Source organism: Rhipicephalus microplus, chromosome X (genome assembly GCF_043290135.1).
Source record: "Rhipicephalus microplus isolate Deutch F79 chromosome X, USDA_Rmic, whole genome shotgun sequence".
NCBI lineage: Eukaryota > Metazoa > Arthropoda > Arachnida > Ixodida > Ixodidae > Rhipicephalus > Rhipicephalus microplus.
The window spans coordinates 33714209-33737830 of NC_134710.1; the positions used below are offsets into that span (position 1 = coordinate 33714209).

Sequence of the window (23622 nt, forward strand, 5' to 3'; positions counted from 1 at the left end):
TACCAATGTTAATTCATTTTTTCTTTTTTTGTTGCCTTCGCAGCATTACATTGCTGAAGACTGCTTGGAGAACGACAATCGGTGAGCGATGCATTGGTTTTTTGCACATCCGCACGACCCCTCCCCCCCCCCCCCCACACTTTTTGTCATATTCCTTTTAAACTAGTGCTTCAGAGCACTAGCGCTTTCATATACAATTACTTGTCGCATTCGGTAATATTCAAAGCTCTTTACTGTCATATAGCTAAAAGACGCCCTCTAGAACAGGTACCGTGACAAACACCGGCGTTCTCGTCTCGAATATGCGCGTGTGCATCGCTATGCAGACGGCAGTGGCGGGCTTTTCGAGCCTGTTGCAAATGTATTCCTTGTAACCACGGCCAACGCGGCGAAATCAACAAAATGAGCAAATTGGTGAAGGGAATCTATTGGCCCAGGATCTCATAACTCCGGGGCGCACTAATCGCATGTTTACTGGTGATCATGTGGGGCGCATGCCGTGCCAACTGTACGTTCACATTGTCATGGGTTCATGAAGTGGACAAAGAGAGCAGACGCTAGCTGGAAGATGATACTTTATTTGGGCCGAACTTATGGCTGGTGAACGAAAAGTCAGATTACAGCGATACACACTTGCGTCGATAGCAGCGAACAAAGCATCGGCTGTCGATCAACTGAGAAGCCGTGAAGCGCGCTGACATTTATACGTGTGCTGGCATTTATACGTGTGACCAAATTGCTTCCCAGTTTCTGTGGTCCGGTTCGATATACATGGCTATCATGTCTGACAGCGTGCGATGAAAGCGCTCAATCAGCCTGTTCGTCTGAGTATGGTAACTGGACCTTGATTTGTGGCTGGTGCCAGATGCCTTGAGCACTTCTTCGAAGAGTTGTGACAGAAAAACTTTTCCGCGGTCGACCAGGACGACACGCGGAGCACCGTAACGAGGGATTACTGCTCAGATAAAAAAGTCGGCAACTTCCGAAGTTGATGCAGTAGAGACAGAAGCTGTTTCGACACCTGTAACTATCCATCAATTGCTCGTGACAGTCATAAGAAGCGGATCATACAGGTCGACACCAACTATCTCAAATTGTTGCAGGGGACAGGGAAGTGGTTGTAACTGTCCGCTTTGAGCTGATGTAGGGAGCTTGCGACGCTGACAAAGGGCGCACGAGGCATCGAACTTTGCTACACTGGTAGACAAGCCCGGCCAGTATAGTAGGGACACCTGCGACGGCCGTACGTTTTCTGGAAGCCCAGGTGTCCAGGCGTCATGTCATCGTGATATTCCTTGATGACTTGAGCCCGAAGAAAGCGAGGTAAAATGGGCACCCAGCGTGGACCGTCAGGATGGCAGATATGGTGGTACAGGACGCAGTTGTCAAGCTTGAATTGCGTCAGCTGTCGACGAAGACGGGCGTTAGGGGGCCATAAAGTCCCGTAAAGGCGTCCATGAGGCTGCGACAGTGAAGATCAGCGCGTTGGTGGAATAACAACAAGGCACGCGTATTCGGGGGAGTGGGGTCCAGAGTAGCTAAGGACGAAACGTGTGGAGGAAGGCTGGCCAAGAGCTCGTCGCGTGCGGCAGTGATAAGGCTGTTATGTGTCTCCGAAGGAAGCGGGCAACGCGAAAGTGCGTCAGCGTCTTGATGTTTTATCTCCAACTTGTATGTAATACTGAAGCCATATTCTTGCAAATGAAGAATCCAACGACCAAAGTGGCCAGACAAATTCTTGAGTGTCGAAAGCCAGCACAAGGCGTGATTGTCCTACGCCCATGCCCACTATATATATATATATATATATATATATATATATATATATATATATATATATATATATATATATATATATATATATATATATATATATATATATATATATATTGTTACGCAGCAAAGGACGACGCAGTTGTCTATAAGGAAAACAAGTTTATTGGAGGGAGCTTGTGCTCCCCTAACAACTGAAAGAATACACAGGCGGCGAAGCAGCGGTCGGCAAAGCGACGTGCACGCTAGTGAGCGTCGGCGATCGAAAGACGCGGCATCGGCTGTGCGGGAATTTGTATCCCTCGGCGCGAGGGTTTCTCGAATAGTCGAATTGTATCGAGAACGCCGTGATAGCGTTTGTTAGAAACGCTGTTCGTTCGAACAGCCTTTCTAACAAACAACGCTTGAAGCGTTGTTTCTATCGAACAATGCCTGAAGCGTTGTTCGATAGCGTTTGTTCGAAACGCTGTGAAAACAGCGATAGCAAAGGCCGGCGCAGCCAGGCCGAAAAAACACAACATAAACAAACAAACCCAATGCATGGTTCGCGGCATTACCCCCCTCTAAGAGTGCATCGACCCGATGCTAACATAAGGGACAGTTCACACAAATTAAAATAAAAGTTCGTCATCGTCCGTGGAAAGGTTTTAAGCGAACCACATGGACGACTTCGGGCCGCGTGCGTCGTCGTGATGTACGGGAGTCACCATCGGGGATCACTTCGTACGTTAGTTCGCCAACACGTCGTAGAATCTGGTAGGGTCCGAAATAGCGTCGTAGAAGTTTCTCACTGAGTCCACGTCGTCGAATGGGAGTCCAAACCCACACACGATCTCCAGGATGGTACTCGGCGTCTCGGCGTCGGAGATTGTAGCGTCCGGCATCCACCAGTTGCTGGTCTGTTATACGAGCTCGAGCGAGCTGGCGGGCCTCCTCCGCACGTTGGAGGTATCCTTGGACGTCGGCGTTGAGGTCGTCGTCTTCTACGTGCGGAAGCATGGCGTCGAGCATCGTAGTCGGCCGTCTTCCGTGGACGAGCTCGAACGGTGTCATCTGCGTGGTTTCTTGAATAGCCGTGTTGTACGCAAACGTGACGTACGGGAGGACTTCGTCCCACGTCTTATGTTCAACGTCGACGTACATAGACAGCATATCCGCGATTGTCTTATTCAGCCGTTCCGTTAGTCCATTAGTTTGGGGGTGGTACGCCGTCGTTCTTCGGTGATCTGTGTTGCTGTAGCGTAAGATTCCTTGCATGATAGAAATGTGGGGTTTAACGTCCCAAAACCACCATATGATTATGAGAGACGCCGTAGTGGAGGGCTCCGGAAATTTCGACCACCTGGGGTTCTTTAACGTGCACCCAAATCTGAGCACACGGGCCTACAACATTTCCGCCTCCATCGGAAATGCAGCCGCCGCAGCCAGGATTCGAACCCGCGACCTGCGGGTCAGCAGCCGAGTACCTTAGCCACTAGACCACCGCGGCGGGGCGATTCCTTGCATGAGCTCCGCAGTGAAGGTCGTTCCGCGGTCCGTGATTAGGACCTCAGGGGCTCCATGTCGCAGCACAATTTGGTTAATAAAGAACTTTGCAACTTCTTGTGCAGTTCCCCTAGGAAGAGCGGTGGTCTCTGTGTAGCGCGTCATGTAGTCTGTCGCTACGACAATCCATTTGTTCGCGGATCAGGATGTAGGGAACGGGCCCAGAAGGTCCATACCGATCTGTTGGAAGGGCCTCGTTGGGACAGCGATCGGCTGCAGAAGTCCGGCTGGTCTCGTCGGTGGTATTTTTCGTCTCTGGCAGTCACGGCAGCTCCGGACGTAGTGGGTGACATCGGATGTAAGGCGGGGCCAGAAGTATTCCGCCTTGATTTTTGTAATCGTGCGAGCTGTTCCGAGATGTCCGGAAGACGGGTCGTCGTGGCACGCTTCCAAAATTTCGTCACGAAGGTCTGCGGGGATGACAAGTAGATAATTCGTTCTCGTTCCGGGGTTGAAATTCTTCTTCACTAGGATGGAGTTTTTGAGGCTGAATGCTGGTAAGTTGCGCTTGAACGCCCTAGGCACGGTGACGTTGCGTCCTTCGAGGTAGTCGATCATGGCGCGGATGTCAGGGTCAGCACGCTGCTGGGCGGCTAGGTCGCTCTCTGTCACGACTCCGAAGAACGCGCTGTCTTCATCGGAGTCCTGTGGTGGTGGGTCGACGGGGGCGCGGGACAGGCAGTCGGCGTCGGAGTGTTTCCTGCCGGATTTGTAGAATATTGTAACGTCAAACTCTTGCAGGCGCAAGCTCCACCGCCAAGACGGCCAGAGGGGTCCTTCAAATTGGCGAGCCAACAGCGCGCATGATGGTCTTTCACAACCTTAAACGGTCTACCATAGACGTATGGGCGAAATTTTGAAATGACCCATATGATAGCCAGGCACTCTTTCTCGGAGGCAGAGTAGTTTCTCTCCTTCTTCGACAGACCACGGCTTGCATAGGCAATTACCTTTTCGTAACCGCTTTGCTTTTGGACGAGGACGGCACCCAAACCGATATCACTGGCGTCCGTGTGCATTTCCGTTTCGGCGTTTTCGTCGAAATGAGCGAGCACGGGCGGGTTTCGCAGGCGTTGTTGCAGCTCGCAGAATGCCCTTTCTTGGTCGTTTTGCCAGCCGAAAGGGGTGCTTTTTTTCGTCAGGCGCGTGAGTGGCTCTGCAATGCGTGCGAAGTTTGCTACGAAGCGCCGGTAGTATGCGCACAGTCCAAGAAACCTTCGCACACCCATCTTATCTTTCGGCCTTGGGAAGTTCGCGATGGCTGATGTTTTTGCCGGGTCAGGTAGGACTCCCGCGGCCTTCACGACGTGACCCAAGAACTTGAGTTCCTCGTACACGAAACGGCACTTCTCAGGCTTCAGCGTTAACCCCGACGTACGAATGGCCTCGAGTACAGATTCCAACCTTGTGAGGTGTTCGTCGAAAGTCCGGGCGAATACGACAACGTCGTCGAGGTATACGAGGCAAGTGTGCCATTTCAGGCCTGCTAGCACAGTGTCTATGACTCTCTGAAACGTTGCGGGCGCCGTGCACAGCCCAAACGGCATCACCTTGAACTCGTATAGACCGTCCGGGGTTATAAATGCAGTCTTCTCTCGGTCTCTCTCGTCCACTTCAATTTGCCAGTAGCCGGTCTTCAGATCCATGGATGAGAAGTACTTGGCGTGGAAGAGGTGGTCGAGGGCGTCGTCGATTCGTGGGAGGGGGTACACGTCCTTTTTGGTGATTTTGTTTAGTCTCCGGTAGTCAACGCAGAATCTTAAAGTGCCATCTTTTTTCTTCTCGAGTACAACCGGCGCAGCCCACGGACTTTTTGATGGCTGTATTATGTCGTCGCTGAGCATGTCATCAACTTGAGTCCGGATGGCTTCGCGCTCGTGTGAAGAAACGCGGTACGGTGACTGTCTGGTAGGTCGGGCTCCATCTTCGGTCATTATCCGTATATATATATATATATATATATATATATATATATATATATATATACGCCCAGTATGCCACAGTGGGGATAGGGATGCGGGCGCTTGAGAGCTTGAGAGATGGAAAGAGAAAGAGAGAGCGAGAAGAGTACGCACACGCGTTGGGCTCAGAAAGACTGACAACTTGGAAAATGTTGACGCGCACTAACTGACGAAAGACCGAAAATACGCAGTTGTAGTCCACTGGTTTTCCACTGAATGATGGATGCTTCCTTGACTTCTCGAATTTATGGTGATCGTTAGCCATATTTCTATTCGAGCGATTCAAGTACTGAGCTTAAGGCGTCCAGTGCTTTGAGAGCGTTTCGAGAGGACATTGTCCGCATGTTAAATATGTGGGGTCTCGAAATGGCGAGTGCCACGCTCTTGAAGTGAATGGACACAGTAGACGCGGTCAGAACAAACCAAACAACACATATTTAACTACTTTTTGATAGATGATATTGCCAGCCGAATTATGATAACATAAACTTTGATCCACACTCTAAACAACCTTGCACCTATTACACAACACTCAATAGCTTAACAAACACAAGGTGGCAGCGCCAACATTTGACTCACCACAAGGGCCCCCGGGATGGCCCGCGGTGCCGTTGCATGGGGTCCTCCTGCGAGAGACAACCGTTCGCGCCAAACGCCACCAAAGAAAGACTCGCTCATTTCTCTCTTGCCACCACCAGGGCTTGTCGCCAGGGGTCCCCGCCGGTGCTACCCATATAATCATGACAATGATAGTGGTGATCAACGCTTGGGAACACAACACTACCTACCGCTCATAGCTGTGACCGCGAAATACGGCTTCTGCGCGAGACAGGCGCTACGCGGCGGAAACAACTTTACAGAGAATGTGAGCACCCCCACAAACTAGATATCTCGGACGGCATCCATGAGAGAACAAAACACAGTGATGACTTTGCCATCTTTTTTATGTGTGTCGTCAGCGGTTGGTGAAGACCCCTGAGTGGGCGTGGTCTTCTGACGTTCTATGGTTAGCGGGCGACTTGGAAGAATAGGCCATTCCTTTGTGGAGATATTCCTCTCTGCCGTCTTTTTTGAATGTGTCGGTCCTTTTGCCGCTTTACTTAATGGTGCAGCAGAATTGCGCTGTCATTTTGAGTTTGTGCACTCTTGGAGGTCGAACGGTGGCACCGACTCCGCTAGTAATGGCGAACTGTTTCAGCAGCATCCCTGTGAGTCGAATTGTATCTGACCATTTGCTTAAGCACCACGCGCTTCTTCTTAATTCAAGGGTAGTCTTTCGATGAGGCAGTGTGTGAGCCATTGCAGTTAATGCATTTAAGAAATGTGGATTGACACACATCTTCCAAAAGCGGTACTGCGCACCGGGGGCACCATAGCGAGTTCGGGCACACGCCCTTGACGTGACCTAGTTTAAAGCCCTGGTGACACTGAAGTGGCTTTTTCACGAAAGGCCGAACAGGATGTCGAAAATGTCTGACTTTGACAGGAGATGGTGTGCCTTTGAAGACCTGTTTCACGCAGCGTGACCTCTCAAGGCGGTGCACCTGAGTGATGACAGTAGCATCATTTGCCAGTTTATTGAGGGTAGGCCAGTAAGAGTCAGGAATCGCAATGTCTACGTCGTATATCACACTGGCTGTGGATGCGTTCTCAATCGGTATAAAAGGGCGCACTTCTAAGCCGCTTAGCTCAGTCACTTGTTTCAGTGGTCCAACGCATTCACGTGGAACACGTGTATGGCGAATATATTTTTTTGCGTATTTACTCTGATGTCCTTGATTTCACTAGGCAACACACGTTCCAAAAAAAAAAAGGCGGGAAGTGCTTACCTGTAAGCAGTCGCAGGTTTCCTGAGAGCTCTTCTGGCACAAATATGATGACATATGGTCAGCGTTCATGCCTTGACTTCGTAGTCGCTGTACTCGAAGTGGGAGAGGCTGCATTGACGATCACCCTGTTCACACTCTTGCTCTGGACAGGAATGAAATCATCGTCAGATCATGAGTCATGTTTCGAGGTGGCTGAGTACAGCTCTGTGTACTCGCTGACACTGAGTGAGGTTCCTCTTCTCCTCGCTGTGGTCGACTGAGATGACTGCTGGTCAGGTGGTCCTCCGGAAGGCCCCGCGTCTATGGCTACAAGACGTGGAGCCGAGGCACCAGCGAAATCTGAAGGTTTCACCGAAAAAATCGGAGACCACAGAGAGAAGCGCTTGGATACTCGATCACTTCGTCGTCGTTCTGGGCCACAACGTGCGCATATTATTCTATAAGTTCCAGTTAACCATTCTGCTGACTATTCGCAGACTTCACAATTCTAGAGCATGTGGTAATTATCGACTTTCGATTGGAGTTCTATCAAATCAAGCTGATGGAAAACGTACCAAGTGGCTTTATAAAGTGATAAACTCACTATAACTTTACGGTTGTCAACAACAACTCATAGGCAACGCTTTCCGTAACTCCATGTTGCGGTATCTACATCGAAACTGCCCCCCGTTTGTACGCATAGTTCACCCACCGTAGTGACTTAGAGGCTAAGATGCTGAACTTGTGGATGGAAGTTTGATTCTCAGTCTTCACGGGCGCATTCGGGCAAAATGCGGCCGTATATACACCTCTGTGCATTTAAATTTTGGGGCACGTTAGAAAACTTTAGGTAGTCAAAAATAATGCGGAGTCCCCGTCAACAGCACCCCTCATAAGCATATCGTGGGATTGGCTCCTGGAATTTTTGAGACAGACAATTTCATTTCGACATAAAATTGCGTTACAGCGCGAAGAGAGAAGAGAAAAAGTGATGCTATCGGAAGGCATTCGTCTGCTTTTTTTTTTTCAGATCAACCGCCTCAGTGCAGCAGAGTACCCGGATGCTTCCTAAGCTTCCTATAGAAAGGAGATGAGAGTGTGACTGAGGCCATGGTTCCGGACACGTTGCATGGTGACATTTCTGGTGCTTGCGCAGCGCTTGTTGTGGTTTTTCGGTCAGAATTCTGCGTGAACATACCTTGCGTGTCCATAATGTTTGGAAAATCACAGTACTGAAAGGTCTTCGCTGCTGGACCCTCGTTGCTGAATGAAATAACCCGACCGTTCAACTCGGACAGGCTTACTCTGGATTTTAACTCAAGCAGGCTGGGCCCGACATTGTTTCGATCGATGAAGTATACACGTATCATATGTCATGGTTGCAACCAGTGAAGTGCCTCCACAGGTTACACATTTAACCGCATAACCTTTAGTCGAGGCATATATTTTCAACATTCGTATCGGTCTAATTTAAAGGTTATACATTACCTTTTAACGTGATACCTTCTACCATGAATGAACTAACCTACCAAACAACCTTCTTCGCCCTTTATTGTTTCGTTTCGCAATTATTTTATTTGTATGCGTATTACCACCCTGCTTGGACCTCGAGTCTGCATTATTGAATAAATCAAAGAAATAAAATATGAGTCAGTGTATTTTTCTAAGGCACAGAGAAATTTTTAAAACAAAAGGTAACTAGCAATCTCTAAAATTATAACCCCTACTAGAGGTAGACCATGTTTGTGTCCGTATAGGTATTTAAAAAAAACTAAGCTGAAAGGTTATACTGCAGTGTAAACTTTCTAATGTAACTTTTATAACAAATACAGCAGACCTAAGACAACAGCATGGAAATAACCTTATACAACCTCTGTATGCCGCGTACAAAACTCGTCCATAATAAGGAATCTTACACAGGACACGATGAAGTTGTGGGTTCATATCCCTTCCAATCAGCAACCTGCATTTTTCTTTCACTTACCTGGCAAATAGAAGTGCCCTGAAAAAAAATACAGGCGTATCAGCTTACCATGCTTTTTAACTTAATGGTAAACAAACTTTCTAATGAACAAATGTTTATAAAGCGTGCGTGTTCACGGTATTTCTATGAGAAACTTGTGAAATCATTTAGCATACACAAATATGAACAGTTCATGCAGGAGCATAGGCTCTGACATTCGTCCGGATACGAGGCTAATTAAACGAATTAGTCACAAAAATAAAAACCATGAAGCACTTTATTCAAAATTCAAGAACTCACAATAATTCAACTATACGTAACTGAAAAGTTTTTTGTATAAAATATTGATATCAGAGCTTCCAAACATCTGCTTAAATATTCTTTGTCAATAAACTTTGACCAACCATAGGCATAGGTAGAAATAAAACTTTTTTTCTTCAAAAGCGCCAAGAAACACTTGGGTTAGGTTCTTCAAGGTTCTTGAAATCTTAAAAGTTGTTCAGCCATATTCAGGGTCATGAAAAAACAGACGGATACCTGACAGAGGAAGGCATATGCAGACGGCACACGCACTGTTCAGTTCCCTCAGGTGAATTGTTTCTTCCTTCCTGCCTCTATGTACCCTAACTTAGTCCTTGTGTACGTAACATGTGGTGCAGCAATTTTTATTTTTTTCGGTAGAGCAGCCTGTAATCAGCATCATCAAAGATAAAGAAAAGAGCGTTACATACAAATTCAGCCATTTAATAGGCAGTGAGAATTCGGCCAAGTCTATTTTTTTGTAAGTCATTTGACACATGAGCACTTATCAGTGCGTCTTTCACTATTTTCAAATATGGTTGATACTTATTTACTGATTTCGGCATCGTTCTCTGACTGCGCTCACGGTAACATGAGGTGAACAAGGTGGTCGTGGAGAGTGCGAGGATCCACACAAGTGTGCCACCGAGAAAATACAGAACCGCCATTTTATTGTGCTGCGCCTGGGTGAGGCTTGAGTAAGTGCTGGCGCGGACTACACGTTTAGCACAAACACTACACCGGAACTCGCCACATCAACGAGAACATGGTACGCAACACTCCTTACAACGTTGCGAAAAGTGGTAGGCTGACATGTGCAGGCAAAGCGAGTATTATGTGCTTCATGATAAGTCCCTCAATATGAATTCAGCACTAATCATAAAGAAATAGTTTCACAAAATTTATATTTTAATACTAGATTACCTAGTTCTTGTATGCGAGAGGCGACATTTATCAAGGCACACAAAAGGGAAAACAAAACTTTGCTTACCGAGATCAGCAGTCCTGTTGTGGGCGCGGGGACTACGGTCACAATAGTCGCATCGCATGCGATCATCCGCATTGTCGATAGCGAACATCACCATGCATTGCTTGAAGTCACTATGAAGCTCTTTGCACCGGCCGTGTAACAAGCCACAAATGTATTTTTGCTGGACCGGCAATTTAAAATCATGTTGAGCACGCCCCAACACGTGTACAACGAGTGCGTCACATTTAGGTAGTGGCATGATACTATGGGAGAGAACACCTACCACTTAGTTGCCGTAGTCATAGTCGCCGTATATGGGCTTCCTGAGAGACTCGTGGTGCCATGAGGGGGCGCTGAGCGCAAGAGAAGTGCTGTAATCGGGAAGCGTGAACAGCCTCTGTAGCAGTTATTACTGAGGAAGCTGTTATGAGATCACAACTCGAGTGTCGCGCAGCATCGTTTAGTTGTCCACCGCCGCCGCTGCCGCCACCGCCACCGGTGTCCGTAACCACATCGTACGAAATTAGAAGAAAAAATTGGCCCCATATCTACATGTAATCTGCAAATGTCACCGAAATACGATAGTCTTGCGTGTGGAGAGAGTGAACAAGGCATTTATTTGATGCTCTGCGCAAGAAAATTGGTGAATGGTATTCTGGAGGCGCTGCGTTAGAGTGCCTCGAGCGTGCAGCGGAGGCGAAGGAGAGCATAAGTCACGTCACACGTGAGACATAAGCTCCATCTGGCAGTTTTTTTTTTAGAAAACAAAACGTGCGCCTCTGAGACGGGTGTGCGCGCCCATCTCAGAGGTGATAAGGTGCAGAACGCAAGGCGACGGATAGGTGCCACCACCGTCTCGTTTTAGCACAGCGTTGGAAACACTCGTCTTTCCGTGCAAGCGTTGCATGGTCGGCGCAACGTGATAAGCGCTACGGTCCTTAATATTACTTATGTATGCCTTTTCTAGTAAAAGGCTCACATACAGAATATATACGTGTTATTATGGTACCCCAGACATGCGCAATAATTGTTTTTCAATTGACGATTGCACAAGCATGAACGCTCAACCTTGAGCAACATAGGCGGGCGCTGCGGATGGGGTCGACCGTTCCCGATGCCGTTAAGAGTGGACAAACAGACAAATGTACAGACAAACAGCTAGACCAAAATTTTTTTGTTAAAGGTCCACAAGAAAGATTACCGTCTTTAAAAACAAACCTTGTACCGATGACACATTGGGCTCGAACCCGGGTGCGCTGGGTGCAAGCCCAGTATTCTACCACTGAGCAACACAGGGGCTTGGTACTTGCTGGCAAACTTGCCTTAGGCAGGCGTGATGTCGGAAAAGCAATCGCGTTAATACGACTTATCATCATCATCATCATCATCAGCCTGACTACATCCACTGCAGGACAAAGGCCCCTCCCATGTTCCGCCAGTCAACTTGGTCCTGTGCTTGCTGCTGTCAATTTATACCCGCAAACTATATATATATATATATATATATATATATATATATATATATATATATATATATATATATATATATATATATATATATATATATATATATATATATATATATATATATATATATATATATATAGCCTGCCTATATATATCTATATATATATAGGCAGGCTTGTCGATGGTCTGCCACTGATTTGCAAATGAAGATACAGTTATCCGCAAAAAGGGCCATCGTGATTGATTGAAGATAATGCTTCGTCTCCCTGGATCCGTCGTGTTTTCGCAGTTCCCTTCGGCAAACAGAGCTCCAAATCACGACCGCCGATTATTGGAATCAGACAGAAACCGACGCAGGGGACGAGGTATTGAAGCAGGTGCCATATGTTTTTACGTTTTCTTCCTCTCCTTACCACGAACATTGCGCTAGAACGCCTCAGGAGGCCACGGTAGTCCAAGTATTTCATCTCTCCAACAACCATCTAACCCACATTTCCACGAGCCGTAAATGGCGCACTTACAAGTATTATAGCACACTCTAGCACCAAATCATTTCAGGGCTGCTTGCGCGCGACTGCAGCCATTGAATTTCTTTTCCTTGTCATCCTCGCTGAACCTGTAACCGTTGCTCCTTGAATGTAAACTCTTAAACGTATACGGCGAACACTCTGTCAGCTCTAAAGCTCACTGTTGAAAGTGTACACGAGCCATATACCTTTAAATTTAGATTGTAACCTCTGTAAATCAGCATGCAAGCCTTTAGAACATGGGAACACAAAAGCACAAAAACGTTGACTGATGCAACCTTAAAGATAGAGGATAAATTTTGGTAAACGTATACTTTGAGGATACGCGGTTAGGAGCTTAGTTGTCAATTATTGGTTACGCTCTCACATATCAGTCATTTTAATAACGAGGCAGTTCTGCGAATTTCATGATCAATGACAGCTCCAATTCCCATTTTGAAGGAAAGCGTTAAAGGACATTTCTTCTCGCTGCTCGTAATTTCTGGGGCGAAGCTTCCAATGGCGTGGCTTGTGCGTTCCTCGTTGTAGTGCGTGACCACTGGTGGCATGTATTCGAAAGAGTGGTCCTTATAATGTCTGCTGAATGGCAGTATACTTGTACAAGATGAATGCGTAATGAAAAGATGTGAGACGGCGGTACTTGAAGTGTTCACTAGAGAGACGGACGGACGGATGGACATACAGATGGACGGACGGTCTGGTGGACGCACCGACGGACAGACAGACAGAGAGGCGGACGCACGGATGGACAGACGGACAGACAGACAGATGGACAGACAGACAGAGGGATGGCCACACGAGCAGACACACGGACGGAGAGACAGACAGACGAACAAACGGACGGCGGATGGACACATGGACGGATGTACACATGGACGGACGCACGGATTGTCACATGGATTGGCGGACACATGGACAGACGCACGGAGGGACTGACGAACCATTCGCTCCACCAATCATCATTCACTTCATAGATATGCTCTGATTTTTCGTTGCCGTTTTTATCCTTGTGTCGCAGCAATCTATATATATATATTTATTCTTGTAGCTAGTGATCTAAGAAATAGAAACTGGTTACCATATGGCTGAAAATTCTGCCCTACAGTGATGAAGTGACTGCTTTGCTCCTCTGAAAGTACTTGCAATAAATTACTGCAGATGTTACTACAGTCAGTGAATGACCTGTTTTAGCTGAACTTATCACTGAGGTGCATTTTTTTAAGCATCTTATGGATATTGAATAACGGTACCTGTAATGCAAGGGTTTGAACACTTACGCGGACTAGTTCAAGAAGTGAACTTCGCCGGCTGCTTTTTTTATTATTAATCTCTTCAAAGTACCGGCAATTTCGTCCACAGCACTCAGTTGAGAAAAAGTTATACTGCGTGTGAAGAAAAGTTAATGAAAAAAAAGCGGAAACTTGTGATCAATACTGGGGTCGATATTGTCGCGTTCTCTCTCCCATGACCCCCAACAGGAGCCGGGCCCCCACCACCACGGTACGGACGTTAAAATTGCCGTTCACCAGACCACGAGATCACACTCTGGGGACTCGAATTCTCTCTTTCTTTTTTTTTTTACTCAAAAGACGGCGATCCATCGTTGATATCACTTGCCAACCACGCCCACATTTCGTGCCCTTCAGGAGTTCCCATATTGTTCCGGGAAACAGAATCTCGCCACTTCACTTGACTGACTCTTCATGTTTGCCGATCAAAAAGCATGCATACCCTCAGGCACAAGTATATGATAGAGGACTACAGACGAAGAAGAAAGCGAAAGTACTTTAGTATCACGAAAGTCTGTGCGAAATGAGCGAGCCAGTGGGAGGACAGGTTCGGCGTTTGGCGCTGCCCGACGGCCGAGCAGAAAAAAGAACGCTGCATCAAATGGCGAAATCTGAGAACAGGCTGCCCGACAGAAGAAACGCGAAACAGAACTGTAAAACCAAACAGCACAGCCACCGCTCTGACGAAAAAGCTTGCAGCTGACGCCCGGTATTCTTTCTGGGTTTCCGGGTACGAGGAAAAGCTTTCTGGGCATTAGCGTCGTGGTGTGCCTGTGAGAAGAGAGGAGCCGCGTCGCCATTTTCAGCGCGCAACGTCGGAACTACGCTGGACAGGCTCCGCCGACAGGAAGCTGAGAGCCACGAGCATATGCGCATACCTCGGCCCTCGGTGGCGAAAGGGGACGCTGCTCTTCAGTCAGATGCGCAGGGTTTCGGGCGATGGTGCACAGGCTACTCCGCGCGTGTGTCGGATGATTGGCACGGATCCCCGAAGGGAAATGCCGTCCGCCCTTTCTAGGACGCTCCCTTGCAGCACTGTCCGTGCAACGCTTGTTATCTTCGTAGCTGGGTTTCAACGCGTGTAGAGGAAACGTTTGCTTCTTTCTCCCAATGCATTTATATCAGCACAGCCGTTCCAGTAGAGACACACTGAACAGCAGAGCGCGAGTACAAAAAGCTCTCAGTGGTGCACGCTATCTGCACCTATTGTTTTTGTTTTTGTGTGTGGGTGCTTGCCTAGTAGCAGCATGGTTGAGTAATGGCTTTTATGCCAGTGCAACAGTGACGTCTACACACACACACACACACACACACACACACACACACACACACACACACACACACACACACACACACACACACACACACACATATATATATATATATATATATATATATATATATATATATATATATATATATATATAGATGAAATAGATGATGAAGGCTGGTCCACCAGCCGAAACTGTTAGGATTAAATAAATATTTTATTGTTTTGTTTCCTATACTTCACTATTCTCGAAGTTTATAACTATATATATATATATATATATATATATATATATATATATATATATAATTTGCCGTGAGCAGGAACTGAACCTACGACCTACGAATACATTCCTTGGCATTGTGTAATGGATCTCATATATATATATATATATATATATATATATATATATATATATATATATATATATATATATATTCTCGTTTTTGCCACCTTCAACGCGTGTTTGTTCTCGTGAACGAGCACGTGCACGACGCTCTTTGACTCGTGGGAGGCATTTCGTGATCCCAGCTTCTACGGCCGCTCTATACGGGATGCACAACGGCAGCAGTCGCGACAAATCTAGGTCAACTCGCGGGAGAATAAGCCGCTCTCACCTTCTTCAAGTCTCTCTCGAGAATCCGCCTGAATCTGAGCGAAAGTGTTTTCTCTAAGACATCCGAGCCTGTCGGGTGAGTGGCCCGGGTGGTGTGCCTTATTTGAATACCACGTCGCCGTCATCTGCCCGCACTTGGGCCTTATTTGAATACAGCGCGTCGTAGAGAAAGCCTGTTGGAACGGCTTTTCGAAAGGTCGCCCAACATCTTGTTCCCTCTCTTTCTGTCCTGGTGACGCTAAGCGTGCGGCAGTGGTGACAGGCATTAAGATTACAAATGAGACACGCGCGTCTGTCACGAATGGAAAGCGTCAACACCGCACTAGATTTGGACGCTCGCTCGACCAGACGGAGCGAGGAGTTTTCGATCCCGTAACTGATATAGGCACGAGACCGAGCCGTTAGTTCCACGCACTGAGGAGCATCAAGGGGTTCCCACCTAACAGGAAAAGATATTGAAAAAAAGGCGCAATCGCCAAGCGAGATTCTAGCGACTGTGTAACATCATCATTGACGTGCCAAGTTTGCACTACCACTGTCTGCGTCACCCCGCGTGTCTCACGTCCCATTCAATTTCCGGAGGTCTGCCGTCGTTCGTCGCCTTCGTGCACAGCAGGCCAGCGAAGTTTTCCCATGGCCCGAATGGCACCGGTCTCATTGCTTCTCGCACAGTCATCATGCGAGAGTTTTGTTCTCTTCAATACACGTATCTACGCTTTGTCGTAAGAACGTATCGTTTTTTTTTCTTAAGCTAGAGGAGGAAGGGGGGCTATCACTGTGTTGGCTTTAGTGGTAATTTTATTCAATGCCAAAGTAAGCACAGTTATAAAGGGCGAGAAATTGTTCAAGATCATCTTACCGAACCTCGTTCTCTGGCTTTGTGTTGTTGTCCCGTCGCCTTCTCAAATCTTTTGTTCTTTATATTCCCGTTCAGCGTTGTTTAGGACTTTGTTGCACATATTATAAACCATTGAAAGTTTATGTCTTATAGACAAGCATTTAATGATGTTATCTGCGATTACTACTTGGTAAACTCGAGTACCTTCTCTATCTTTCTATTCTCTTTAAGTATTTCGCGGTGTATGTGTCGGCTTTGTTTCACAAAAACAGCTGCTTCCACGCATATCGGTTCAGCGGGTGTGGCCACTGGTAAACCATACACGCAGCTGCGATCAACTCCACGGGTCATGCCACCGACGCGCCCGCAAGGATCGCTGGCATTGACGCGGACCTCCGCAAGGATCGCTGGCATTGACCACGAACACCTGTTTCTTGACCCTCGGTACCAGTTTCCTTACTGCCCTGTCTTGTTCGTTGCGTTCGACCCGCTTCTGGGCGTGATATCTCCCCTTGTTTTTCTAACTATAATACTTTCGCTGTATTCCGGCTCACTTCTCACGCCACACTTCGCACGCTTTAGCGCGCACAGCTGGGTAGGTAATATCTTTTTGGACACGCGTCACGAAGGAGATAAGTACCGAGAAAAATACGTGCAGATTAACAAGGCGGAGTCCATTAGACACTGCACTAGAATAAGTCGGGAAAGACTACTCTGTTTCTGATAATCTTTTGTTGTAAATGAAAGAAAGGAAAAAAGAAACAGAAACATTGATGTGATTTTCCTATAAACTGGTCCGAGAAGTGATATACTGGTGGGACCAATAGTTATGCAACAGGTGAGATGCGCTGACTGTAGCCATTTTTGTGGACCGTCCTTACAGCAATATATAGCGATGCGCCGTGGTGGCCTGATGGTTGCAGTGTTCGACTGTGGACCTGATGGTCGCGGGATCGAATCCTTTCTGCAGTGGTGGCATTTCACTGGCGGCAAAATGTTAGAGACCCATGCGATTAAATTTAGGTTCGTGTTTCAAGAACCACCCCAGGTGGTCGAAATTTTCGAAGCCCAATATGGCGACGTTTCATAAAAATATCGTGGTTTACGAATGCGAAATTCCAACAAGTGTTAATGCAATCTCTAGTATACAAATAAAATGTTTGTAGGCAAGAATTTAAAGTGATATATAAAGTCAATTGCCCTCGTTCAATTTGTGCTTGTTCATTTCCACCGCCGCTTCTAACAAGTTTAACACGTGAGTCAGCGTTCTGTTGCCTTCAGGCAAGCCGTCAACTATGCCTGCACTCAAAGGCCAGATTCTTGGTGCGCTTTGTCTCAACGCGAGCAGTCTTCACCAGCCTCCTGACGTCCCTGCGAGGTCCTACTATCGCTTTTCTCGTCTAGTAGTTGCTGCGCACATAAAGCGAGATACGGCGACAAATTTTGCTCTCTTTGTACTCGCTAATAGATGTATGAAACGAGCAGTGCTGCTGCTGTCATCAGAGCCGACGGTGGTTGCGCAAACTGCAATGCGATGGAGTGACCTCCTCCTCTCTTATTTTTTAAATTCTGTTTGCAGGACAGTTCGGGGCTTTGCGCGCCCCAGAAAGGCGGTAAATGAAGCGACTAAAATAGCAGTTATCGTCTTTCATCACCGACAGTAATTGAGCGCGCCTCGAAAGTGGAGCCCACAACACGGATTCATTTCTTTTCCAACCGGCAGTCCGGGAAGCGAGCAAGACGACTTAGACGCGTCGAGTTGGGAAGATGGGTGACAGCCCGTGCGGAACGAGTCGGCGAAACGTAAGGACTCTCTCGTAGCACTTCCGAGAAAACGAGCGGGAAGACGTGACCGTTCTACGTCTGAGTTTCGAAAAGGCGGTAAAAAAAATTTGAGCGAAATGTTGGTCTTGGCGGAAGAAATGCGCACGGAACTTGAGATCTTCCGATGAAGACGCCCTAAGCTGTCGTAATTAGTCTCAACTCTCTTCGCATCTCTCCAGGAGGAGTTGTTTTTTTTTTTGAGAAAGTGAGACTTGCGTAGTGGAAAGAAATAATAATAATAATAATAAAAATGCAAGCGATTGAAGAAGTTGCGCTCCATTCCTTCAAACTTAGCCTCTCAAAGGCACATGGTGTTCAGTCATCCACTTTGACGTGAGTCTAGTGAGACTCTTTTATCTGAATGCCCTCCTGTCGTATTAGGATATCTCCACTTGAACACGTTTTATTGTTTAAGGCATCCCTCTGCTGCGTACCATGGATGTACAGACTCGCGTGCTAAGAAATTCATGTCCACTTTCATTAATTGTTTTCAAGCGTACATTTATAATAATCAGTTATTATGTCTAACTCCTCTATGGAAATTTTTCCTACTATTGTGACTGCAATAAAGAGAAAGTACAGTGTTCGTAATAAAGTAAGCTAAAGGCAAGCAGTGAAGGCAAGTGGAACGATGGATTGAAAGATGTTTCATTCTATAGAATGATAGAATAAAATGTTATATAGTTATCATTGACTTTGTAATGCTAACGCTCTCTGTCAGCGTCGTCAGAACTTGCTGAACCAAATCATCACACTGTGCAAGCAGCCGGCACCTTTAGAGTGCCGTAACGAAGCATTTTTCAGAGCAAAGCTGGTATAAATGTCAAATATAGGAGCGTCTGCTAGCAGTATCTTGCTTGAAGGCCTAGCGCGTGACCTGGAATAATCGGCTGGCATGAACTTGAACTTCAAGAGGATCATGTTGAAGGTTCCTAATAGCGGTGATATAACGCGCATGTGTGGCTGGACAATCTGCGTTGGGGGAGAAAAATGAGGAGATGCAGGCAAAGTGTGACCTGATTTGCTAGCTTAATATATGAGAAGGGAGCGGGGGAAAAATTGGAGAGGAAAAGATGCCCGCGCAGCTTTCAGCCGCTCACTTGGGACAATGAAATAAGTGCAGTATGTATCTGGCGCCTCTCGGTTTACATGACGCTTGCAAATCAGGGTGGTTGCATAAAACTTCAGGCATACGACCAAAGTGTGACAGGAATCACTGCTTAAAGATGTATTTAGATGACGGCTAGAGCTTTCATAAAGCCTACCGATTTGTGCATGCGGACGCAACCAATTCGCAAGTAACCGCACCAATAATGCGCCTCATCTGTGGTGCTATATAGCGAGCGCTGATTGATTGATCGATAGATTTGTGGGGTTTACCGTCCCAAAACCACCATTTGATTATGAGAGACGCCGTAGTGGAGGGCTCCGGAACTTTTGACCACTTGGGGTTCTTTAACTTGGACCCAAATCTGAGCACACGGGCCTACAGCATTTCCCCCTCCATCGGAAATGCAGCCGCCACAGCCAGGATTTGATCCCGCGACCTGCGGAGTGAGTGCTGCGTCTTCGTGGCACTGAATAATGCAACGCTTGATTGTGAACTTATCCTCTTCGGTTAATAACGTCGTAAAATCAAACATTCAGCTATATTTACGCTTGTATCGCTCAAATAACACCACTAGAAAGTGTTAACTTTGTGTCCCATGGCCTGAATCTCGCTTTAAGAGTCATGGAGTGCGCTAACAGCAGCAACATGTAGCAACAACAGCAACGACAAGGACAACGAAATGCGACCCCATGTGCCCAGTTCCAAAGACCTAGAGATGTTTCGACAACTAGATGATTTCATCGTGGCAAGAAAAGATGCAATACTAGACCAGAGGGGCTTTTAGGATTAGTGCTGTATAGTGACAGCAACACACAGTTCTAAAGATGCAGCTTTCCGTTGTTTTTTTTTTTTTAAATCGATTATCGCCTGTATACTTCTACACGGCAGGAAAAGCAAAAAAACACCCGTGCGCGAAAATCCGCACTGCTTGCTCGAGTGGCCTGCCGTCGATGGCAGTGGCACAGCTTTTTGTTCTTGAGCAGCGATATACGCCGCACTTTCTCACGCTGTATTTAACTTTGAAGAACCTCACTGCATCTACGGAGCACTCTTGCGTTTCACTGGACATCGTGCAAGATAACCGGCGTACCTGCAGGTGTCATTACTTTCTACAGCAGCGCGCAATTTATGGGCTCCAAGAGAAAACGCTCCGTACACGGCTTCTTTTTCTTTTCTTTCTTTCTTTCGGTTTTTAGCTTGTATTTCGTGTTTCGCTTTTAGAAGATCGCATGAGCGTCGTTCATGGACACAGTTTCTCGCGTTTTCTTTTTATTTATTTTTACCCTGAAAACTCAGTTTTCCTATTAATGGCGTCGGTGTAGCGGTGACAGCTATATATATATATATATATATATATATATATATATATATATATATATATATATATATATATATATATATATATATATATATATATATATATATATATATATATATATATATATATATATATATATATATATATATATATATATATATATATATATATATATATATATAGAGAGAGAGAGAGAGAGAGAGAGAGAGAGAGAGAGAGAGAGAGAGAAGGCTACAGTACGTTTAAAGAAGAAGAGCAAGGTAAACGTAGCAATGAAGAAAAAGTATGTTAGCGTACTGATTATATTTTATAGTAAACACTCTTAAAATACACAATTAAATTATGATAGCCGAGTACGGGCAAATTTTCCAAATTTCGCCCTGATAGCGATAAAAAATCGAGTGACGTGTTATACATGATGTTTCTAGAATTTTTCTTTTCAATTTCGTACGTCACATAATAAAAGCTCAGTTGCTATTCACAGCCTTGTCCCGCTGTCATTAAGCTACAGGCACACAACCCGGCACTCTGCCCCAGCTGTCACGAATAAGATAGTGCCACCGTTGCACAACACTCAATTCAAAACAGTTTAATTGAACTTGACTGATCAAGAAAGCTGCGAACAAATGTCCGCGAAAATTTCTGCGCTGTCTCTTTTGATGCCCGCACTGCGAGGAACACTCCACAAACTCACGACATGGTAATCGGTTATGCGCAAAAGCGTCATAGATCCTGCCCGTCACAGAACCAACCGCACGCGAAAGATACGTCACGTTGTCCAGCTCGAGCTCGGCTGAACAACTCAAACTTGTCCACGGAGTGAGAACGGCTGCATAGTTCGCTGCACTGAGTCCACTTACTATGGAGCTGCCCTCGGATTTTTCGCCCACGTCCTGCATAACTCCATGAAGTTTCTCACGCCGTCTTCTATAATGTTCACAGTATCTTTTTACTGTTTTTATTTCATCTCCAATGGTGTCACTAAAGAATGCTTCTAAGATGACTGTTAGGCTGGCTAAAAATTGCGGACAGAATTAGAGTTTGCAGATCATTGTTGAACTATATAATAATAATGGTTAGGGTTCTACGTGTCAAAATCATGATAATGTTATGAAAGAGGCCATAGGGGAGGGCTTCGAAAATTTCGACCACCTGGGGTTCTTTAACGTACACCTAAATTCAAAAACACGGGCCTCAAAATGTTCGCCTCCATAGCGAATGTGCGGCCAACTTGGCCGGTATTTGATCCCACGACCTTTGGTTCAGCAATCGGGCAAAAAAAAAAACAACTTTATACCTCTGTTACAAGTCCATCGTGCAACTATGAGCTTGCGTTTATGCCAACAGTGGCATCCGTAGTTATGTGTGTAGACTTCACTGTTGATGAATCTGCGAAAAGTGACCTGCCGTAGTTTCTTAGTGGCTGCGATTTTGGACTGCGAATCTCGAGGACGCGGGTTCGATTGCCGGCCTCATTTATATGTGGGTCGCATATATACGTAGCCGCATTTATATGTGAGTCGAAATGCAGCCGCTCACCCTGACCCTTTTTCTCGTTATTTTTTAATAAAAAGTTTGTACACAGCAAATTATACTTCCATATTACAAGAAACAGCTGTGAACTTAGCTAAACTTAGTTGAATGTTAAAAAGCCTCTGGTGGTCCAAACTGATTCGAGGGCTCCCACCCCACCATTTCACAATATTATCTTGGATTTGGCAGGCAAAATCTTGAAAAGTTATGAAGTCAGTTGTGAGGAACGATCATGCGTATTTCATTCCTACAGAAACAAAGGCCGCTTCCTTTTTTGAAGGTTAACCAAGAATACAGGTAATTTACTAACCTTGTGCTGCAAGGAGACGTTAGGCAAAAAGACGAGGAAGGCACGATCAGAGCTGCAGCCAGACGGTGATCACGGGTGAAGCTACACATATCTTTTATAAGTCAAGCAATACTCACGTTTAAATAACATTGAAATTAGAGGAGTTCCTGTAACTCAAAACGAAAACTGCTCAGAGATCCTGGAACTAATCGGAGAGACAGTCGGTTGCCCAGTGACTCCTGATGATTTTGATACTGTGCATCGGGTCCCCACACATGTAAAAAATCAACTAAACATCATTGCCAGGTTTCGGTCACGAGACAAACGTTCCAGTTTTCTTTCTGAAGCCCGCAAAGCCCGTCTTGCGACCTCATCCCTCAATTTCAATGATCGCGAGGATTCACCCATTTTTATCAATGAACACCTTACCCCGGAAAACAAGAGATTGCTCGGAAAGGCGCGCGCGCTAAAGAAAGACAAAAACTGGATGTTCATGTGGACCGAGAACTGTGTTATTAAGGCGCGTAAAACAATCAACAGTCGTGTATTTCGGGTACTGACTGACCACGACCTTGCAATTTTTGATGAGTAGGCTACTTTCCTTGGCTTTGTAGCTTTCTCTCTTCTTCTGTAATGAATTGTGCTTCACCAGCACAGGTGGCTAAATGTTTAGGTAACGCGAATGTTTTCAGCGCAATACATTTCAATGCTCGTAGCCTTAAAAAGAACTGTAACAAGATTTCCACACTACTTCATACTTTGAACCATCATTTCTCCATCATCTGCTTCTCCGAAACCTGGCTTACTTGCGAAGATTGCGATATGTATGGCTTTGCCGACTATGGTTGCGAATACGATCATCGTAGTGGTAGCCCTTACGGGGGCTCTGCCATTTTCGTTTCAAACCAGCTCTCGTATTGTCGACGCAAAGATCTAAGCATAAATGTTCCCAAATGCGAATCTGTCTGGGTTGAACTCGATCCAATTGATTCTTCAAATGTTAATAGGACAGTCTTTGGCTCCGTTTATGCTCTCCTTCATCTAATGTAGCTGATTTCTGCGATGCACTTTTTCTTGTGCTTGATAAGTTGTCTTTCGAAAACAAAAATGTGTTCATCATGGGTGACTTTAACATCAATCTTCTTGATTCTGCGAATCCTATCACTTCGATCTACACTAGTGCCTTTTGTAGCTACGGTTATGAGTCACTGATAAATACG

At 46.0% G+C, this 23622-nt stretch overlaps 1 protein-coding gene across 1 annotated transcript in view; it reads left to right on the plus strand.

Annotated features, from left to right (window-relative positions):
- The window catches only part of LOC119177370 (neuropeptide F receptor-like), a 440672-nt gene that overhangs the window by 381184 nt on the left and 35866 nt on the right, over nucleotides 1-23622 (plus strand). The window contains exon 6 of the mRNA XM_075876179.1: nucleotides 44-81. The gene's annotated coding sequence lies outside the window, so the exon portion shown is untranslated. The remainder of the gene's footprint in view (nucleotides 1-43; nucleotides 82-23622) is intronic.